This window comes from Platichthys flesus, chromosome 11, assembly GCF_949316205.1.
Source record: "Platichthys flesus chromosome 11, fPlaFle2.1, whole genome shotgun sequence".
NCBI classification, from domain to species: Eukaryota; Metazoa; Chordata; class Actinopteri; order Pleuronectiformes; family Pleuronectidae; genus Platichthys; species Platichthys flesus.
The window spans coordinates 7930679-7947052 of NC_084955.1; the positions used below are offsets into that span (position 1 = coordinate 7930679).

Genomic DNA, 16374 nt, shown 5'->3' on the forward strand with positions numbered 1-16374 from the left:
ATTTAATAGGCACTGCAACACACGCTGACACGACTGCAGAATGCTGAATATTTGAGCTGCTAATTAGGCCGCTCAATAAATCAAACACGATGCATGTGTGTTAGGTCGTAGGCAGGCATACCCCTGCATTATAACATGTGCAGCCACTCTCGTTTAGAGCTAAATGAGGTGTTGCTACATTAATTTTGAAATTCTAAAAAATTATAATCCGTGTCACAGAGCCTTAATCAACGTCAAAAATCTGTTTAGCCAGAGAAGGAGGCCCCTGAGTAGATCAGCGTAGACGTAGGCGGCCCGCCCACTTGCATCAGGACCAACCATGTAGATGAAATCACTTGGTTTCATTTTAGGAAAATCTTACATTAGAACACCTCATTTAACGCTTTCCAATCAAACTCCTTTCTGCCCACACACCTGTCTAAGATGCAAACACTGCAGTAACCGAGTGGGAAGGAGAGGCTGCTCCTTGCACAGCCGACCAAATGGAGTTTACTGATATCCTGCTTGTGAGACCTTCAGGTGACTTCTGCGAATTGTGTAGCTACAGGAAACAACCTTTGCGACACTCTCTGCCTCTGAGTCTCTCCATGCATTTTGGTGACACGCTGTGCCAGCCGCCACGAGGCACTTGCCCGTGGGAAACACTGCGGCCATCACCAAGGGTAAGAGACCTGTTGCAACAGGCTGCAAGCATTTTCCTTTCTCTGACCAAAAAATACTACAAGCAAACCAATGTTGTATCATCCACACATCAGTAACGTCGGCCTTTTCTAGTTTTTACTGTGTTAACATTTGTTACCAGTCTCCTTGATGCTGTAGACCTGTGTTGCCCTAGGAAATGTTGTATCACTAATATCAACACAATCTTATCCATTCCATATGCAGAATGTTTTAACTTGAAATTAATTAATTTTTTTACTCGTTGTTTGACTTGCAGATAACATTTCTTGAACCAAACTTATTTATATTATTTTGTCAAATATTTAAAAGAAAAATAAGCTGATATACTGGTGTATAATTGACAAAGTCAGGGACACGACTGACAGGATACACTTAACTCACTCTGACTGGTAAACACTTCTCATATGCCCAATGGAATTAACTTCTGCACATCACATATCCACACAATAAGCCCACACAGGAGTGAGGCGGGCCATATGACAATCACAGTTTTTTTTCTCATCGGCTGCAGTAAACTAGTAGAAGCTGCTTTGTTGACGGGCTCCCTTGCTGAATCTGGGCTGGCAACAAAGGATGTCTTTCATCCTCAGTGACTGTGTTGTTATCTGCAGGAGGCTGCAACCTTCCCTTCCCTGCTACCAAAGCCTGAGGATTCAAGGCTGGACAGCTATTTGAAATGCAGAGCTTCACATTTATAGCAACACAATCTCAGTGAAACCCAAACTGCTTTTAGATTGTCCCTCTGTCACTGAAATTGGGAAAATTGTTGTTTGTATTGATTTTCAACACATCTTTCCCTCTGATTAGATCTTTTGGGGCCAATGAACTTCTGAACCTTTGTTTTGTAGGTTTTCAAATTGGCTTTACAGCATTTATTCGATTTTTTTTTGCTCAAATACTGGCAATAAAGTAGAACTGATAGTTCTAAAATCATCCATCCATCCATCCATTTATGCATCCATCCATATTTATCCTTATGGCTTATCCTTTTAGGGTTACGAAGGGGTGGATTCAATCCCAGCTGACATTCTAGGGTACATCCTGGACAGGTTGCCAGCCCAGCAGGGGTAATATACAGATACAAACAATCATTCGTTCATTCACCCTTACAGACATGTTCTCGTCTCCCAGTGGTAAGTGTTGCCTCACCGCAAGATATGTTGCAAAAATATGTTTAGTTCAAGCCTGTAAGACTTAAAATGGGGACTAAAGCTCCGTGGCCCATTCATGCAACTGCATTTGATTTAGTCATCAGTTTGAGATCCCTCTTTTCCCTTTAGTCAACATGAACTTAAGAAAGGCTAAACAAGGAACAGGTAACCTGTCCTTGTAACGCTCTGTGTGACAGGATCAACCATTTCATTTCTCCAATGCAGAGCAGCTGATCAATCCAAGCTTAGATTCACAGAAAGTGGTAATACTTCAGATAATAATAATTTAGCATCAACATATCAAAAAGATATAGATTACTGATACTCACTCTTAACAATAACCTATAAATCCCACAGCAAGACAAGTGAATGTCTGACAATTACAACCGATAATCAAACGTTACGACACAAATAATGTGACTCTATAGATACTTAATATTTTTAGCTCATTGTCTTTTTTATTAAGTAGTTTATTGCAGTCTATTTCACACACACACACACACACACACACACACACACACACACACACACACACACACACGCACGCACACACACTTCTGCTTTAGTTTTCCATAATACAGTTTATGGTTCTACTGTCAAATGTCAAGTTTTGAAATCAGCATCTAAGGAATCACAGCGTCTTTATTTCTAATGTATATATTGGCAATTTATGAGTGTTGGAAATATTTTATTCCCTAATATTAGTATTTGCATCAGGCCCCAATTTCTTGTCACTTGGTTGTTTATCAAGTGATTGAGGAGTCGCTCATTACAACAGCATTTTCAGAACCATTAAAAACTTATTTAACATGATATGAGAGCAAACACTTGCAGATACATATGGTGATTTAGCGTTACATTTAGCGACAGGCTATAGTGACGTTCAACGAAGTGAAACATAAACAAAAAGATCAGCTAGAATATAAAGGAAATAAGTACGTTTTGCACTGTGTGTGATAAAATGTTAATATCAGAGTGTTTCTGCTGCCGAAGCAGAGAAGAGAGAAGAAGAAATGAGGTCAGTCTGAACCCTTTCATTCGTAAGCATGAGAAATATTGAATAGTGTGTGAATATTTTTTGTAATAAGACATCAAAGTTTTTTTTTATCTCTCTTCATGTTGTTGTTGTCTTTGACAGTATTCAATAAATTCAGTTTGTGTACCAACAGATGATAACGTACATTATCTCAAAACACTTTGAAGAATAAGGTAATTTTATAGAGGGTTCACACCATGAACAAGCAGCAGGAGCTCATTGGAGAAAAAACACCTACTTCATTGCTCTTTATATATTTTACCGCTAAAAGTGAATTAGCGAGTTATTTACATGAGTAAATACTTAGAATGCTTAAAACTTTAAACGCAATGGAAGTAGCTGTAATGATACTAAGCGTTTTGTTTTTTTGCCCTGTTGCAGTTAAAATTGGCCCACATTATTGTGTATGACTTAAGTGTTTTGATATGTTCTATATACAGTTCTGGATCAATCAATCAATCAATCACATTTTATTTGTATAGCCCATATTCACAAAATCACAATTTGTCTCATGGATGACTCCACTGGATCGTGATAAGAAAACAGAGTTATGGTAAATTTGATTCTACTGTTTCTCACATAATCCAAGTTATCGAAATAAAATCATTGTTGTGGCCTTGATTGTCTAAGAGCCAATGGTGTATACTTTCGGACATTTTGTTCCCAAAGTCTTTTTTAATGTGTCATCCATTTGTACACCTGAAACATGATGCGAACTGTAATATGACGAATGATGAATAGTCCAGAGAGAAGTTCTAAACCTGCAGATCTTCACACCTACACATACCTGACCGAGAGCTGTGTAACATGGCCGTCAGACTGTTCTCAAAGGGAAGTTTCAGATGCTGTAATAATCTGCCGTGCATTTCATTTTAATGATAGGGAGGTCATAAGACGGTCATTGTGTAGTGATGGGGAGTTTGAAGTCTGCCATGTTGTAAACCGAGCATCTCTTTGATCAGGAAACAGGCTCATTAAGTCGTCTGTTCACTGTCTGCCTGAGCTGCTTTGTAGACTTCTGCCTGGTTGCTGTGGTTGCCCCGGATGCTGCTGAAGGGTGGAGGTCACTTACTGTGGTGGAGGAAACTAATCCTACCAGAAGATATGGTTTCACCTCACTCTTGATTTTTAGTGTATTGATGCATCAGGTCTTTGAGGGCTCATTGTACAATCCTGCAGGAGACTCATTGCCATCTGCTGGCCAAGGAAAGCTTTAATCCTGTCCATGCTTCTGTCAGGGAGTCATTATTTACATCTTTGACAAGCAGCCAGTCTACACAGCAAGTTAAAGCAAGGTCAATTTAGCTTTAGAAGTCACACTTCTACATCACCATATGCTTTGAGACCTCGCCGCTTTGTGCCGGTTGGCGTCAGTGAAATGTGCGTTCTAATCTGAGGGCCTGAAGCGATGTGTTTAATGTTGACTGGGGATTAAAGAGCTTCTTTAAATTCTGCAGCAGCCCGGTCTGTTTTATGTGCTTGTGCTGTATCATCCTGCTGATTTGCATTCTGATGCTTGTCTGCAGCACAAAGCTGCAGTTTATCCCTCACGGCAATGCAAACCGATGAGCTGTTTGACCACCGCTATGAAGCAGCAATCGTCAGAAGGCTCATTCTCCGATAGGCTGGCCTGTTGTTTTATGAATTAGTCCTAAATTAATTGCAACATTGAGCTCGCGAGACTAAATGTTTTCCAATGAGGAGTTTTATTCCTGGGTGTGAGTGTGTTTGTGTCTGTTGATTTTATTCTCCTCTTCTATTGATCGGCAGGGCCCAGAGGTGGCAGGGCAATTTGGAACACATTGGATGATTTATAATGATAGAGTGATGGAGAAGCAACATGGACGCTCTCCTCTGGAGAGAAGCCACAGGCATCAGCGGGATCCAGTTCTGATACAGCCAGTTGGTGGGAAGGACAGTGCACAGATGTGCCGTCTGAGTTCGAGGGGAATTTAGGCCAGGCAGGGGTGTGAATATCACTGAACATTTGTCCACACGCACATGCACACACAAACACACACACACACACACACACACACACACACACACACACACACAATCATATAAATCGCACGTAAAGACGCAGACACAGAAAACCATTTAAACAGCTGGAGCTCTGCAAATAGCAACAACCCGCTTCATCCTCTCTAGGTCATTCAGCTGTTCGTCATGGCCAGCGTTAACTGGATATGGTGCTTCTGCGGCATTATTCGCTTTTGTCCTTGTCAATCGATTGTCACATTTCTTCGAGAGGTAGGTGCCGGTTTGTTGTCTGTGCTTTTTCTTTTCTAAATTAAAAAGGAGGAGTCAATGTCATAAGCAGGTCAAAAAAGACTCCTGTGTATTCTTGCTAGTTTCTGTTACACACTCTTTAAAGAGTGTGATGAAATGGGTTTCACAACTCAGCGTGTCCGTGCCCATGCAGGGTCTGCAGCCAATTATACCATGCAGGCAGCGTGAGGTATCCTCTGCTCCGAGTTTGAAAACACTCTGCTCATTTTAATAGACACCTGAGGCAGACTCTGCCTCTGTGCTCTCACTCCGGACTTTTCTAGCTCAGGTTTATCTCCTCTAATTTCTATGACATGTTCTGCTTCTTGACCTTGTTGACTACACACAAAGTTTATGTGTAGTCAGTGCAGAGTTTCCTCTGGTAACATGCAGCTGCTGTTTGTCTCAGTCATTCGTTTCTCTTCATTCTTGATGTGATTTAATCCTCATGAATCTCGAAGTTGCTCTTACATTCTTAATCACTTGAACACAGTAACAACTCTTTATTTGCGTATACTTTTTCGTAGTCCCATATTAAACATTTTGTGTTAAAGACATTTGCAGAGGGAGTTTGGTTGTTTAAATGAAAATCTGTTTTTGTACCTACAAATGCAAAACATCACAGGTGGAACTGGTTCGGAAGTACAGGGTAGTTAAAGTACACTTCATGCGCAGAGGTAAATCAAGGTGCTTTACATGAACATTTAAAGCAACAAGGAGCAAATCATTTTAAAATCCGAAAACACATTTTAAAACTATATTCAAGCAAAAATAGAAAGGGATAAAAAGAGCATAATATCACAATAATAAAGAGATTAATGGAGATAAAATACATTTTTATAGTACTATGTAAAATTAAGTGGAGCAGTTAATGTTTGGGTCTATACAGTGTGAGACCAGCCAAGAAAAAATGTCTCTCTGTAGTTGATGAGAATGTGAGGTTTTATACATGGCCTTTCAAGATGCCTACAGCTGCATTTGGACATGGGTTTATTTATGACATTTCTTTTCGACTTTCTACACTGTCTCACCAAGTTCAAAGTGTGCACTGAAAGAAATGCTCTGTTCATGAGCTTGTGTCAAATTCCACACATGGTATTAGGGGCGTGGCCTTTTGAAAATTGGATTTTGGGACCTTAATTACAGCGCTACCATCTGGTCAACTGGTCTCACATTTCTCTGGAAGCACATGCATCATCATTTCAAGCAATTGGGCCAAGTTTCCTGTTTTGAGCTCATTCCACCTCATGGCAGAAGACTAATAATAGATACTACTACGAAGCATAGTAATGATAATAATAGAACTCATGATTAATATTAAAATGACTACAACTATATCATTGTTAATCAGTATTATAACCACTTCATGAGTTTATCCTTTGAAAAGTGTCCAGTCTTCCTGTGGGGGTGAGCCCCAATAACAAATGCAAGCAACTTCACTTGTAGTCTGATCACAATCACTGGGAATAATAATAATATCGTAATAACTTTATGTATATAGCACCTTTCAAGAGAGCGACTATAAAGTGCATCACAAAGGACGAATAACATTTCAACTAATAATGAATAATGGAAGTGATAAAAGGGCTGAAACGCTGTGGAGCTGAATGTACAATAAAAGAACACAGAAAATATTGCCCCGTATGCTCGGAGCACAACTGCATTGTGTGTCATATGAATTCATCCTGTCAACTCTCGATTGTTTATCTTGCATTTATTTTTTCTGTGAAGTATTTCTGATTTCAGACCAAAAGAGGATCGTTATTCCTAATGCAGGATTAACATATCACTGTTCAAGAGCCAATTAGCTTGATGAGAATAAACAGGATCCTTGTGGGAGGTGGAGGAAAATTTGAAATGACTGTGTTTTTGAAGCAATACAAAGCTTAATTAGACAAAGTTCATCTGCAGTGTTTTCAAAAAGGATTTATGGATTTTCGCGAAAAGAGAGGCGTCGGGGATGCTGGTTTAAATAAGATGAATACATGTGGAACTGCAACACACACGCCTGTTGTTTTAGTGAAAAGACAGTACTTTCATTCCGCTATGGGGATCTACAATCTGATCTGAAAATTATAACTTTACAAGCCAAATGTATTTTGTTTGGCTGCCGTCACTAGATTAAACTGAAAAGTTTAAACAGTGTTTTGTGCTCCAAGTATCTTTTGAGTCATCCAAAAGATTGTTTTTGTTTGAAACTCTGGCTGTGTAGCGTGTGTCCGGACCCACGGGTGGATTTGACAGGCTCCAATAAAACTAGGGTTTATCCAGGAAAGATAAATTCATCGCACATTTCAGGTCATGGACGTGGACCAGGGGTTAGCCTGTGTGATCATGTGACTCAGCTGAATGAAATTTATCATGAGGCTGATGTGGGCCTGTTTAGTGCTGCGGCAAAGAAGCCTGGGCACACAATCCCTGTGAGTCCATGGTTTTTTCCATGGCTAGTGAGAGACGGCGTGAAAGAGACTCCAGGTGAAAGTGGACATTTGTGAGAGGAACAAGAAAATGTCTCGATGACGTTAGCAGAGATGGATGATGAAGTGTTGGACATGTGATACGTTCAATATTAATAAAATGTTAATTAACCAGCAGCCAGCACCCTGCAGTCATGGGGGGCGGGGCTTAACAGTCATTCTGTGGATAGAGTTTAACATGTTTTTTTTTTCTATGTCCTTGAATCGAATGCAGCCGTGGCTGACACCTTGCTGCCCCTGGTTCAAAACTGGCCATAAAGATAATTTTGATAATTTGATTATCTTTATATCTCCATATATAAGACTGACACAGACATTTGCATGTGTCACAAGAGCTGAGCTTCGTCACAGCAGCATAGTATCACTTGCTCTTTAGTCATTTCTTTACGAAGTAGAACATGTTTTTTCTTTGTGGCAATGCTTATACCCAAGTTTGAAGATTGTGCTACTTGCTTAAAAGACCTCTGAAATAGCCGAAATGCAATGTATGATAAAATAATACCAGTTATGTAGGTACAAATTATTTTTAAACATCACACCTGAACAATAACGCAAATTCAGTTAAATTTGAATGAAATACATTGATAATTTATTGATAATAAATGATAAACCAGGTAGGATGTACTTCTAACTTCCCTCTGCAACATAGACTGTAAGCTCTGCACACAACGTTCAGCCCACAAACAATAAAACATCTGTTATGACTCACTAATGACAAGGAATAATTCTTAAGTAGCTCCAGAGCATTAACACAAGACAACAGCCCATTCCACACAGGCAGGTTTAGGATGGGTACTGCACTTAAGGGTCTCGCATTAACAAGGATCCATAATTAACATGAGGCAACAAATGTCCCTCAGGTTTATCAACCAAGGTACAAAGCTGCACTGAAACCAGTGTGTGATGGGAGGGTGGGGAGGTGCTCTCATGCCCACCCTGAGTGATAGGCACAGAGAGGGGCTCACTGGGCCTGTAAAAACTTGATGGGTCAGTGGAGGGTCCAGCAGTCTGTTGATGTCGTGGCCCACCAGTATATGTTAAGGTGCTAATGAGGGACAGTGTGACTGGGAAGAGAGTTGTTATACCTGTCACCTTCATGCTGGTGGCCAGACTGAATATCAACAGGTAATACAGTTAAATTTAACATTCTCTCTCTTTTCATTGTCTCCTCTTTCTCACCGTGGCGAGGTGCCCGCCATCCTTTTTCTACTTTTTGGGTCTGTTGTGTTAAAATTAAAACCCCTTCACAGACTCCTGTCATCGTGACCTCGTGACATTCAACAGTTTCCGGCTCCAGCTGCAGAATGTATTAAGCAGGAACACTTGAGCCAGTTAGAACACTGCAGTGAACCAAGCAAGTCGGGAATGTTGTTTTTTTACTAAATGCTTTTGGAGAGACAGTATCTAATTTCATGCACATAACATGTGTACGTTCAAAAAAAGAATCATTCTAAAATGAAACTTATGATATCAGTTACCTTATGATTAAATGTTTTATACAATCGCCTGTAAAATCCATAATATTTCATGTTGGTAATTGCAGTATTGCAGTATAGTTGAGGAGCCAACTCTAAATGATCCTGTGTTTTCATTTGTGACCATACAATGACAGAATGAATGGTAGCTCAAATGTTTTCTGAGGCACATCTTGCTTGTTTTAGAAAACAAAATTCAGTTTTGTAGTAGGAGAAGTGCATTACTATCTTCATTCCAGGTCCTATTCTGTTGTTCAGTGATGAGGCCTGATCACATCATTCTGCAAACAGATGTGTTGTATACACTGTACACTACGAGTTATCTAGACACAAAACCAAACGGTTTACACAAAGCTGGAGGAACAAAACAGACTTGCATGTTGCACCATTTAAATTTTATTCAAATGATAGTATGTTGTCGTCTTAGTCTTGTGCTCAAAATAAATCCGGGAAGCTGTGCATTGTCTCTCTGCCCTTTTTCACTCCTAACCCCCCGATGGATCCCCCATTCAGCCAAGTGGCCTGTAAACAGTGTGCGTGTGTCTGTGTGTGTGCATGCGTGCGTGCGTGTGTGTATTCGGCCTCTACTTCCATCTGCTGGCAGGGCCATTTGTGTGTTACATTGAATAATGAATGACCTACAGGCTTTTCCCCCCACTGTTCCAGTCTTGCACACATAAAACTGTGTGTGTGTGTGTGTGTGTGTGTGTGTGTGTGTCATGGTTTAAACTGTTCATTGTCTGCTGTGGATTGGAAATCAGCTCTTGTTCGGATCCAATCTGAGACATTTTATTGAGGATTTCACACCTTCCTGTCTCGGCTAAACACAACAGCCATAGTGTGGTTCCTGTGGCAACACGCCTGTCAGTCAAGGTCATCCATGACAGAGGGAAAGAAGGAGAGAGGGAAAAAAAAAAACTGGGGTTAGAGTGAATGTGAGAGAGATTGCGAACAAAGGAGAACTCTCCTCTGTCGAATGACTTGTATGTTGAGTGGCAGATGACTTGGGAGGACAAGTTGATGATGCAGATGAGCTGAGGAAACGGGTCAAGTAGTACATTTACTCCTGCAGTCGTATAACCTGTCCTAGTCTAACCTCTGTTGTTGTACTGTAGGAATTAGTGCTGGGAACATAGCACACTACAACAACATGCAATCATCTAAGAATTAGTTTGTAGTTTCTGCAAATGAACAAATGGAAATAGGTCAGAAAGCCGGGGCTTGCATAATCTTGGGGTCTTAAGATAAGATGTACCTATAAATAAAACCTGGGTTGGTCTAGGTACAGGTCGCATTCACCCATTCACGCACACATTCACACAGCACATTTCTATCACACACGATTCATACAGTAGTGGCACAGCTGGGGATCAAACCAGATGCCCAGATGAGGACAGTAAAACTGCTTTCATGAACTGAGCTCCGAAGTATTTTCTCCGAAGAAGGTGCATGTGTGAACGCAAATGTCAGACTGAGAAGCTCCACAGTTTCTGCGGATTAGCCTCCCAAGTCCATAGAGTCGATATGACAAAACAAAATGATAACGCTTATAACGCGCAACAGAGGCAAAAAAAGAGAAAGAAAACAAATACCTCCGGGTAAAAAAGCGGTGACACACATGTAGAAGACACAGGCAAAGATGTGTAGAGAGCTGGTGGTGATAAGAAATCATGGGTGTCTGTGCTTTGTCAAGAAAATCATGTGATCTCTGATGCAGAGTTAACACGTCACCTCCTTCCTCTGTCTGCTGCACCCTTCTGCTCCTACTCTTGCTTGAATAATATGGAGAAAAAAAAGGCTTAAGAGTGGGCTTATATTCATACTACATCAAATATGTGGACCAGTAAATTCCACTGTTCTCTTTAAATGTATTTTGACACTGCTGTAAATTTGAAAACTCAAGGGAGGTTCAAGGGACTGAGCCCATTCAGTTATACAACATAATCAACAGGAACAAATGTGAGTAAAAGTGAATCGGTCTGAAGTACACGTGACTTAATTGCTTCATTCACTCTCTGATGATGTGGATGCATAATAGCACAATGCAGCAGCTTCGGCATTAAGAAATAAGGAAGACAGGAGGTGGCCCCCCCACACAGGAGTGCACTTCTGTTGAGGAGCTGGTCCTCTGCAATAAAGAGAGTCACTTATGTAAAGACTGTTAGGGAAACCAAAAGGGTTTTGGCTTGGTCTATGAGCACTGTGCCCTATAAGAGACCCTCCACACCATCATCTTCGATAGTGACATCATGTTCCGACTGACTGGTCAGTAGGTGGTGCTCTGAGACATGTTGACCTGTTATCTCAAGCATAATCTGCCCTGGAGCAGGTTAGGTGCTCAACACGAGTTACCATGGCGACTGGTAGGTAATAAACCACCAAGTTACCTCACTAACCACGAATTCTGTCTCATAGTACAGGCCTCGGGCGGATGGTAATCAATAATCAGTATTCTCATCAGATAATGTATGACAAGATAAATAGAGTTTCAGTAGCCTGATCACATTATTAATACATATGTGCCATATGCCAGTAATTGAATATGCAATTGTTCAATAGAAGAATCATTTGTTATTCAAGCTTTTGTCCATATTGTCTTCTGAATCAATGGCTGTTGTCTTAAAGCACCAAACAGTGTATTGAAAACAGAAGTGGATATATCTCTCACTGAGACTATAGAAGGATTTTCAGTGAACTATTATGTATCTCAGAGCTGCAGTAATGGAATATGAATTAAGTAGAATGCACTCTCAGCGATGCTGTGGAAGAATCCAGTGCAGTTATTTTGAATCTGAAGTTAATTTGCGATAAGTACCATATGCTTCCTGAGTCGATTATGTCTGTTTGCTATAATCTGTGTTGTGAAGACAGTGTGGGAAGCCTGATGTGCTTGTTATTGAAGTCCGTATGAATTACTACAAAAAACAATTCTATCAGCCTGTAAATGCATTCTCTCTCATATCAAGGCGATATTTGTATGCCCTTATTTTCTGTTGCACCATGGTATTGGGTTGTCAATCTGTCCTTCCCATTCTTGTGAACACAAACATCTTGAGGGAATTTCTCAAATTTTAGCACAAACATTCACTTGGATTCAAGATCTGGTTAGGGAAGGTAACCTGCAAAACAACTTCCTCTGCCTTGTATGATGTGACCAAACCCTAACATTTGAGTCAGTTGGAAGTGGATAGAATAGTTTTATATCTCTAACTATCACAATCATGAATGTTTTAGTGGCACCAAGTTTTAATGAAAGTTAATAAAAAAGTGCATTTCTTAAATAACCGAGGAAAACGGCATCTCATGTGTGATATGGTGATGTGTTGCAATAGTTATTTGCCTTAGAAAATACAAATGCGTTGTTATTGTTAAGCTTTAGTAGCCAACAAAATGTTTTCGTCAGTGGTTTAGGTATTCTGCAGAGAACCCTTATATGTGTGCGATGATCCTGGTTGTCTTAATGGACCACTTATGATTCTGGTCTTTTATATGCTGCGGTTTATTTGCTGTAAATCAGAGTATTGAATTTCTTTTGGAGCTGCTTGGAACTCAGGAGCGAGCTGATGATGAGATGCTGCTCTCTCCTGCCCTATTTGAAGAAAACACTTTCTTTATGACAGCAAAAACATGGCATTTTCCAAAGGGAGGTTTATAATGACAATGGAGGTTTAATGAAAATGTTTGGGTGAATTTATCCCTCTCATCTCCTCTCGTCATATCTGGTGTCATTATAAGGAAACAGCCACTGTGTGCCCAGAATCCCACATTCTCACCTTTCATCCACCGCAGCGCATTTTCACTGAGCACAGCTCACATTCACGTACATTCATGCCGTGCTTGCATCGCTGTAGCCTCAGCTGCTAGCCATCTCTGCTGAAGACACTGTTTGCTTCCTTAAACTCCTCTGGGCTGTACCACTCCAGCAAGGCAGGGGTCCTGGAGGGTTTCAGGATGTCACGGCAGGCGGACTTTACCTCTCGCATCTGCTGCAGCGCATCCATTCCTTACCCTCTGTGCCCCCCCGCCCCTTGTCCCTCACGAGCCACGAGTTCACAGTCTCTCAGGGCTGTCGGCCAGAAACAACACAAGCCTCATAATACCCTCCGCCGCCTCGGATTTCACTCCCCCTCTGCTTATAGTACAATCTCATCGTTTCCAGCTTGCAAAGGGGAGCGGAAGAAAGAGAGAGAGAGAGAGAGAGGCAGAGCGAGAGAGAGAGATACAGAGAGGGAGGGAGGGAGATGATTTGAGCTGGTTTGCAGGGAGAGAGCTTGGCTTGAATGCTTTCTGTCTGCTCTTTAGAGACATCCAGGTGTGCTGTTTCCTTCCTGGAAGGTAAGAGGGGGACTGAGATTGCTGCTCATTTTATTCTCCATCCCTTGTCATTACTCCCCTATCCCCGTCTTCTCTTGCTTTGGATGCATTGCTTCTGTGAGTGTGACTGTGTGTGTGTGTGTGTCGTTGAGCATGAATAGCGCTCCCCAGACATACCACACACACACACACACACACACACACACACTTACTGTATGAGGCGATCTGCAGTCATCTCAGCTCATGTGCATTTACAGAGCAGACATGGGTTGTCGTTATCCGTGTGTACTGTGCGTGTACAAGTGTCTGGTGTTTTTGTTTTGTGGGTGTCGGGGTGTGATGATGAGTTCTATGCTAGCATGACAGCTTTAGAGTGGATGTGCCACCTGAGCCTTAGTGCATCTCGATGGGGAGGATGTGATGACTGACTCCCGGGTCCTTTCTGAGCCCAGAAGGATGGAGCGTGGGTACTGGAGGGGGGACGAGGTAGTGAGACAGGGACAGGCCATTTACCATCTGTGGTTACGTTCTGTTGACGCGTAGTGAGGCTTTCTGCAGCTCCTTGGGAAGACGACAGGCCAGAAGACAGCAAGAATAAGGAAGGAGGACTGAAACAGGAGGAGTGGAGTTGCAGGGTGTCATGTGTTGGAGAGAGCATGAGTGTTGTCAGGAAACTGGGCCAAGTCTTAAGTGTAACAAAGAAGTGACAAAGGATGTTTTCGCCTGAGCTTCAGATCCCAAGGTTGCTTCAATAAAAGCATGAAACAAGTCATACCCACATTATTTCCTCTTTGAGGATGTTTATTTGTATTATCATGTTTCAGGTTGCTAATATTGTAGCCTGGTACTGAGTTTATTTGGGACAGATGGTATTTCCAAAGGGCTGTACAACAGATAGAGGCACTGTATATAGAGCCTCAAGTGTTCAGTAGACTTCGAAGGAACAAGGTTATGCACAAAACCAGACAACCATGCTTATACCTGTTGTCATCACTGCAAGGCAGGACTTAAAGTCTGCTGTCATAGCCACCTCCTGGCGGCCTGACATGATGAACAGTACAAATTTGGGGCTGCACAAACATTATGTTACTAAGTTTGTTGAAGCCTGAATGAAAGATGTAGAAGAGGAAGTAAAAAATAAGTTTGGCAAAAAAACAAAAAAACAAATGCCATGCAAAGGGGCAGGGCCTACATCATTCCCTTTTGCATCATCTTTTGAAGCCACAGACACAAGACTACTAGGCCTGACGGATGCTGTTCGAATCAAATCAAAACCGTCTGCTCATTTCTCAACACACCCTGGAGCTATTGCTACCAGTCTTGTAGTTTTTTAGTTCTTTAGATATCCGTAATGCTTAATCATGTTACGCTTAATGAAAACCACAAAGAAACATATACAATTGGTCATTATAGATATCAGCACCTAAAGTTAGTATATATCTCTTCTACACTATTTATATTTGAAACCAATGTTCTGTCTATGTCTCATTGCTTTATAACAATTGAACTTTTCCAGAAGCCAAGGAACCCGGGTACCAATAAGTCTCTGGTCTCTGGTACCAAAAATCATCTGTGATCTGGGAATGCTGCTCTCTGATGGTGTAGCAACTACTGGGCAGGAATTGTGCTGCTCAAAAACAAAAACTTGGTGCTACAGCTTTATTTCAGTACAATTAGTACTGATGCTCAGTCATTGATTTTAGTGTTAATTGATGATTAAAACATTGATACTTGAAGTGTTTGACTATAGGCCCCTTTATCTGTTTACAACCGTTTGTTATGGGTCACAAGGAGCAGTTCATCAAAACTGGTTAGGAGCCCCTCATCTACCCAGTGCTGAATTTCAAGCAGCCAAGCTTAGACATTTCCAGTGGATGTTTTACAGACAATTACCACATTGTGAAATCCGAGCTCTCTGGATATAGAATGGAGTCGTAAGGCTCATTACAAGCAGGAAATAGTTAAAAGCTTTGGTCTGTTATCTGTATTTGAACCACTACTTTGTTTTTATCTGGCCCCTCATGCCATGCACCCGCTGAGCATGCTTTACTCATTTAATATTGAGGTTACAACCAAAATACATGCAGACAACTTCGGTGCAGCATGTGCTGGCTTCTGGAAGAATAACTCCAGTGCAACACCTGCACACAGGCCTCTGATAGCAATGCTTTCATTCAGATTCCCCAGAGAGTCAGTGGGGGGCACGTGATGTGATTCACATCAAGTGGCTACAAAATGAAGGTGTTTGCTTAAGTGGCACTCGTGTTAATGAGTCAGCGGTGGCCTATTACACATGACAACCACCTCCAGTTACTGCTGTATTGTTATGCTGATTTCACGAGGACTCGTCATCGTCAAAATGTGCTTAAATTATTAGCTGTGCTTGTGCCATTTCTCTGTGAAAAGAGGGTGAGCCACTTTGGTCCAGAATGAATCATCTCAACAACAGATTGGATGAATTGTGAGGAAATTTTGCTCACATATCAATGGTCCCCAGAGGATTAAACCATTTGACTCTGGTGGTTCTGTGACATTTCATCTAGTGCCACCGGTCGTCACAAAGTATTTAAATGGTGGCATTGAGGCAAAATTCACTCTCATCACATTCATCCCTCCCATATTCATACCCACTACATTTTGAATTGTAACCAATTCAGTTAGCCAGTTTGTTCAGTTTAACAGCAAATACAAAAATAACTAATGTCTAATAAGAACTGAAACTTGAATCAAAGTGTATTTGGAATATGTTTGAATAGGGTCTATATATAGAACAGCAGACTGTGACACTAAAAATCTATTTATTAGCTGACTTTTTATTTTTATTTCTAACGCCATACAATAGCAAATTAAACCAAATGAGTCTGTGGATTGTCCTGCTGGACCACCAGAGTAGTACATGGATGGCTTTCCGAAAGAAATACCATGATGCTGAATGTGTTAAGTTCGATATTTTAACTTTGAGAAAAGCA

The 16374-nt window shown here is 41.1% G+C and overlaps 1 protein-coding gene across 2 annotated transcripts in view; it reads left to right on the plus strand.

Annotated features, from left to right (window-relative positions):
• cdk14 (cyclin dependent kinase 14) overlaps window positions 1–16374 on the plus strand; it is a 143245-nt gene that overhangs the window by 22793 nt on the left and 104078 nt on the right. Inside the window, exon 1 of one of the 2 annotated variants that reach the window (XM_062399829.1) lies at window positions 13328–13426. The exons of the other annotated variant lie outside the window; for it this stretch is intronic. The gene's annotated coding sequence lies outside the window, so the exon portion shown is untranslated. Of the gene's footprint in view, window positions 1–13327; window positions 13427–16374 lie in introns of those variants that run through there. 2 annotated transcript variants of the gene reach the window in all.